Source organism: Camelus dromedarius, chromosome 9 (genome assembly GCF_036321535.1).
Source record: "Camelus dromedarius isolate mCamDro1 chromosome 9, mCamDro1.pat, whole genome shotgun sequence".
Taxonomy (NCBI): domain Eukaryota; kingdom Metazoa; phylum Chordata; class Mammalia; order Artiodactyla; family Camelidae; genus Camelus; species Camelus dromedarius.
Window position 1 is genome coordinate 76,777,724 of NC_087444.1, and position 6,458 is coordinate 76,784,181.

The 6,458-nt window shown below is 43.4% G+C and overlaps 1 non-coding gene across 1 annotated transcript; it reads left to right on the top strand.

Moving 5' to 3' along the window:
- The first annotated feature begins 5,829 nt into the window (after positions 1-5,829).
- On the top strand, positions 5,830-5,902 carry TRNAA-AGC (transfer RNA alanine (anticodon AGC)). The gene has a single exon. It is a non-coding gene; the product is annotated as a tRNA-Ala (tRNA).
- Positions 5,903-6,458: the final 556 nt, after the last annotated feature.

The window sequence follows — 6,458 nt, forward strand, 5'->3', positions numbered from 1 at the left end:
GGCTTCCAGACGGGCCGCCTGTTAGTTGCTCTTTTCCCTGTCTCGGTGAAGGCATTTTTTTCCCTACTTGAGCAGAGAAGAAAAGTTTGCTGGTTCCCAAGCTGACTGTGCGTATTTCTGCATTCCAGGAGAACAGAAGACGGAGTGAATTGCTCTCCTGCTCAGGACAACACAGCTTTTTGGCCGTAACGATGGAGACTGCTAGTCATTCTGCTTATCCAGTCTCCACGTTACTAACAGAACACTTTGAATTTTATCTGGGCACGTGACGTCCAGCTAGAGACATTTCCCATCCTCCCTTGCAGCTACCTTGGTGACAAGACTAAGTTTTAGAGGCTGTGGTGTAAGTGGAATGATCTGTGTAATTTATGGATTGTGGTTTCCTAAGAAAATTGCATTCTCTCCATTTTTTTTCCTTCCATCTTCCTGCTGCCTAGAGTACACGATCACTATGGTGGCCACCTTGGGACAAGGGATGGAAACAAACCAACCAAAAAATACATTGTTTAGAGACATCCCATCAGCCTGGGTCCCTGGATGAGCTTTGTAACAGCGCCTCCTGCTGGTCGTGCATCAACCACAGACTTCCTCTGTGAAGGGGGAATTAAGGTCTGTCTTAATCTCGCCACTGTGGTTTGTGGATTCTTGGTTACATCAGCTTAGCATAAATTTCTGCTAATACAGATATAAAAGAAAATTCTGAGAACATAGCCTGAAATGGGGAAGCCAAGCTAAAGGGGCAGAACTGCTGTGGAAAGTAAAGTAAAAATGTGTGCACTGGGGGTGGAGAGGGTGTTCCAGTGCCAAACGGACTGGGTTCCAGAGACATCAGTTGTATGAGAATCCTGAAACTCAAGGAGAGAAGAGAGGAGATCAGATCTGCTCAGGAAACAAATCGGGCCTAACATCACGGTGGACATAAGGCAAGGATACAAGGTGGACGGTAGCAACCAGACAGAGATCCCAGGGAATGGGTTTTGTCTGATGTAAGCTGTGAAGGAGGATCTCTGATATTCAGGCTTAAGTTGTTTCTTGCTCTATGCTGTTATCCCCTGTGTCTTCCCCACATAGTCAGGAAACATATACTCCACAATGAACTTAGTGTCTGAGAGTAAACAATCTTATGGTTACCAGGGAAAGGGGGTGAGAGAGGATAAATTTGGGAGTTTGAGATTTGCAAATGATAACCAATATATACACAAATAGGTAAAAGACAAATTTCTTCTGTACAGCACAGGGAACTATATTCGATATCTCGTAATAACCTTTAATGAAAAAGAATATGAATACGAGTATATGTATATATATGCATGACTGGGACATTGTGCTGTACACCAGCATAATGGACACTCTGTAACTGACTATACTTCAATAAAAAAAAAATCAACAATTAACTTAGTGTCTGGCATGAAGAATACAGAAGAGGGGAGAGGGTATATAGCTCTAGTGGTGGGGCACATGCTTAGCATGCTGGACGTCCTGGATTCAATCCCCAGTACCTCCATAATAAGTAAATAATCCTAATTACATCCTCCCTCCAAAGAACAAAAACAAAACATATAAACAAAGAAAAAACACACGAAAGGAAGGGCTGGGACACATTTTGGAGAAACGCAGGCTGAAAGGAGATGGAACAGCTTGGAGAGATGAGATGACAGATAAAAATTGTTAGAGGTGGCAGGTTCTAATATGAGAGTGAGAGGGAAGCCCTGCCAGCAGCTTCTGGGTTAATTTCCCTGAGACTGAATTTCCTGAGGCCAAATGTCTGTTAAGGATCCAAGTAAAACTTGAAACTATTAGAGGCAGAAATCATCTGGGGACACATGCATCACACTTTTAAAGGAGAAGTTCATGTGTCAAAGAGGGAGTGAGGTTTAGGCTGGTTCTTAAAAGGCAATTAATTTTTCAGGCAAGGAAGAAGGAAGGAATGAGAAGTAAACCTGTAAGAACTGTAGTCTTGGGAATAAAGGTGTTTAAAAGAAAGAAAGAAAGAAAAAGAAAAAATAAATTAAATAGGAATCCTTCAACACTCAAAAACAACAACAACAAAAAGAATGGTGGTCTTAGAGGGGAGGGTAGATCATGTGCCTAGCATATGCCAGGCCCTGGATTCGATCCCCAGTACTGCCATTAAAATAAATAAATCTAATTACCTCCTCCCTACAAAACATGAATAAAAATTTTTTAAAAAGAAAATAAATTGGCCTCAGACATTCTAAAAGTTATGTTATAGGTATGTTCTTTCATGAACAGTTCCATTTCCTACCAATATGGGAGCAGTCCTACGATTCATAGAACCCAAAACAGCTGCTGATCAAACTACAGAAAAAAAGACGTAACCAGGAGCGGTGATTTCTACGGGCATGAAAGCTAATGAAATGCAAGGTACACCTTCCCAGAAAATAAAATGTTTTCCCCTTGGTGCTGGAAAGAGTTAAAGTACTGAGCATGGCTAGGGTGGAAGTTAGGATTCTAAAAGGACTTGTGTTCCAGTCGGCATTGCAAACACAGAATTACAGATGAGCTGTCAGTTCAGGTTGAACTGGAGGAACACAAGCATTAGGTATGTGGGTTTATGGATGCCCTAGTAATGGATGGTGGGGTGTGGAGGACCTCCAAGCCTTATTGAAAGAAGCCTGGCCACCCAAGGCTCACCGAGAACATGGGACACGGAGTTTTAGTGGTTTTCGTGGATAACAGATGCATTCTAGATTCTAAGACCACAGGAGATGGACGTGAATGATAAATGAAAGTGGCTCTCCACAGGAACGCAGACGGTGACAGCAATGGCCCCTCCAGGACAATAGGCACTGAGCCCTCACAATGCCTTCCACCTGCTTCGTGGCTTCCGAGGTGGGCGGCTCAGTGGAGGAGTGCAGATGACAGTACATCCAGCAAGCTGAAAAATAGATTCTCTAAGTGGGAGCTTCTGGAAATGTACTCCTGGAGGAGGGGGATTCATCCGCGATTAGGTCACATACTCAAGCTTGAGGACGGAGAAAAGTAGAGCACTATGTGAAAGGCTGCCCTCTCCCTGTTCCCGTGTGGCTCATTAGCATGCAGCTCGGCGTTCACTATTTGGCTGGTGATGAGAGAAAAATCAACGGGCACAGAGTGAACTGGGGTGGGTGTGGGAGCAGCTATCCTGGTCTGGTCGGTCTCTCAGCCCTCAGCACTGGAGCTGAGTCCTCCGTTCATGAAACAGGCATGCACCATGCATGTTGGAGGAAGTTAAGGAAAAAGGGGGCAGGGTGTGGGGGGATGGTGGTGATGGAGATTGATACAGGGGTTTGGAAGCCAGCAGGAAGCAGGTTTTGGACAGACACCCAGCCAGAACCAGCCAGTTCCTCCAGCCCAGCCATCCTTCCTGCCCAGAGTTTACATCTCGTGGAAAATTCAAGGATCTGGCAGGGGTTCTGAAAGGTGATGAAACATAATGAGAGTCTAATCTCTTAGCTGAGATTTCCACATCCTTAGTTCCTGCCACAAGCACAAACCATCTGGCGAGACGCCTCACTGAATTCCCAAGGGGTGCTCTCCACCAAAGGGTGCCAGATTGAGCAAATAAATCACAGGACATCTGGTAAAAACTGAAATTCAGATAAGCAGTGGATAATGTTTTAGTACAATTATGTCCCATATATATTGCATACTTGGGACACACTCATAGGAAAAAGCGATTTGCTACTGCAGTGTGGCAATCACTATAATACGTGACAATACTGCCTCGACTAACAGATGATACGTTTTTTACTTGAAATCCAAGTGTAACCGGACATCCTGGATTTTATCTGGCTGCCTATTTCCACTGCCCAGGGGCCGGTGAGGGCCCTTGTCTGGCAGAACTGTCTCCCTGCCTTTGCTGATGTGGCCGGATGGTGCTTCATCTCACACAGGAAAATTCATCATGCATTTTTCAGAGAACGGATTGAGAAAAGTTTTGCGGCAATACCCCACGCCAAACAGTGTCCTGCTGTTTGGATGGTGAACTCGAGAATAACATGTGTCCTCAAGGAACTCAGGACCCCAGGAGGACACAGAAACACAGCATTAAGTAAAATAGAGACTGATGGACACCACAGTAAAGAAGTCATACGGAGAGAGGAGGGTATATCTCAGTGGGTGGAGTGCATGCTTAGCATGTAGGAGGTCATGGGTTCCATCCCCAGTACCTCTGTTAAATTGTTGTTGTTGCTGTTATTAATATTAATAAACAAACCTAATTACCTCCTCCCCAAGAAAAGACAAAAAAAAAAAAAACCACTTTAAAAAAAGAAAAAGAAGTCATATGGACATAATCTTCCCATTTATTTTTTCTGTTGCTTCTCCATCACCCAGACCCTTCTCTCTAATATTATATTCCCTTTGTTATAATCTATGTTGTAGAACCTGAGCCTTGTGACCCAGGAAAGTGTCCCACAGACTGCATTTTGCTGGTTGCACCTTCTTGGTACAATAATCCTATATTGTCTTTATTTCCAGACAATTGATAGCAAAATCAGGGACTGGTCCAAACTCAGCATAGCCAGTATGTTCTAGTTCACTTTGTAACATTTGAGTTCCCTTTTTTTCTTTATTCTTTTTTTTTTTAAATTTCCTATTTTTAAAAAAACATAGCTATAAAAGAAGTTTCTGAGTATGATTTTTTAAATTGTGGTCTATTGTGCAAAAAAGAGGGGAATTTGGTCTCAACAGAAACATTTTTTTTCTGAGGAGATGACATTTAAGTTTAAAAGGATACACAGGCTGGTGAGTAGCTAGCAAAAAGCATTCCAGGCAGAGAGACTCGTAAGCTGACGGCTCTCCTCTGAAAAGGACAGGCAGCGTGGCTGAAGTGTAATGAGGAGGCCGAGAGAGTCATTACGATGAAGAGCTAACAAAGGCAAGGTTATTCAGGTCTCCCTGCAAGCGCTGGGAAGAATTGGTCTTTACAAGGACACTGGAGACCATTAAGGTCTTTTTAGCTGTGCTTATGTCAGGGTAATTACCTGCGTTTTGAAAAGAACATTCCGGTCTAGCTCCAGGACGTTTCCCGGAGAAGCCAGAGCGGATGTAGGGCGAGCGTATAGGACACTAATTCGTCATCCCAGGTGAGACATAGCCACCCAACAGGAGGCAATGGGGCCAAGGGACAAGTTTACAGGGGTGATGTTTCAGCAGGCGGAATCACAGACTCTGTGTTTAAACAGACTTAGAATAGCAGGGGAGATGGAGTGGTCTACCAGCAATGGGAGTGCATATAAAATCTATTATGGGGTGCGGGGCGGGGTGAGGCTAGCGCGCATGGGGTAGAGCGCATGCTCAGCATTCAAAAGGTCCTGGGTTCAATCCCTAGTACCTCCTCCAGAAATAAACCTAATTACCTCCCCCCAGATAACATAGTTAAATAATACAATAATAAATTAAATAAAATATTATGGATGCAGATTAGTAAACCAAATTTGACCTAAATTCAAGTTGACTTCTCTAAAGCGCTGCGCGCACCTCATAAACACAATAAATGGCATTAACCAGAGACGCGCTTTTCCACCCCGACCACCAGGGGCCGTGCCGAGCAAAGCCATCCCAGGGAGATGCTGTCCCTTAAATGGACGATGAATGAAATCAGGCTTGCAAAGGCTCTATGACGTGGTAGATAAGAACCCGCTAGTGCCGGAGTCCTGGGTTCAAAACCCAACTCATCTATAATTCCGTGCTTGCAATTCTGACTTTGCCCACCGCTTGGCGTCACATCTTTAATAACTATTTTCATTTTCTCCTTTTATAAACTGGGGTCAATCAAACCATGCAAGTATTAGCATTTTGTTATTATAATGCAGTAACCTTGGGGGAGGGTATAGCTCAGTGGTAGAGTACATGCCTAGCATGCATGAGGTCCTGGGTTCAATTCCCAGTACCTCCAATAAATAAATAAATAAATAAATAAATAAATAAATAAATCTAATTACCTACCCCCCAAGAAAAATTTAAAAAATAAATAAATAAAACCGGAATGACCTTAAAACAGCCCCGTGCCCGGGCCCTTTGGTGACCAGATGACTGTGCTAACTGCCTTTCATGAAACTCTTTCCCCAGACTGAGGTCTGTAGGATGCAGAATGGCCTGCAGAGAAAGACAAAAAACCAGAGTGTTCCTAAAAGGAATTTGCATACAGTCTATACAGGAAACTATATTCAATTTCTTGTAATAACATATAACGGAAAAGAGTCTGAAAAGAAAACATATGTGTGTGTAAGTATAACTGAATCCCTTTGCTGGACACCTGAAACTAACATTGTGAGTCAACTACACTTCAACCAAAAAAAAATTAAATCAATCAAAAATTTGGAAAATGAAGAAAGCACACAAGTTTGTTTTTCCTTCCTCCTCAGACCCTGCAGGACACTGAGATGCAGCCCTGTGACTTTCCAAAAGGCAGAATGTGGGCATGCATGAGGTCTGGAGTTCAATCCCCAGTA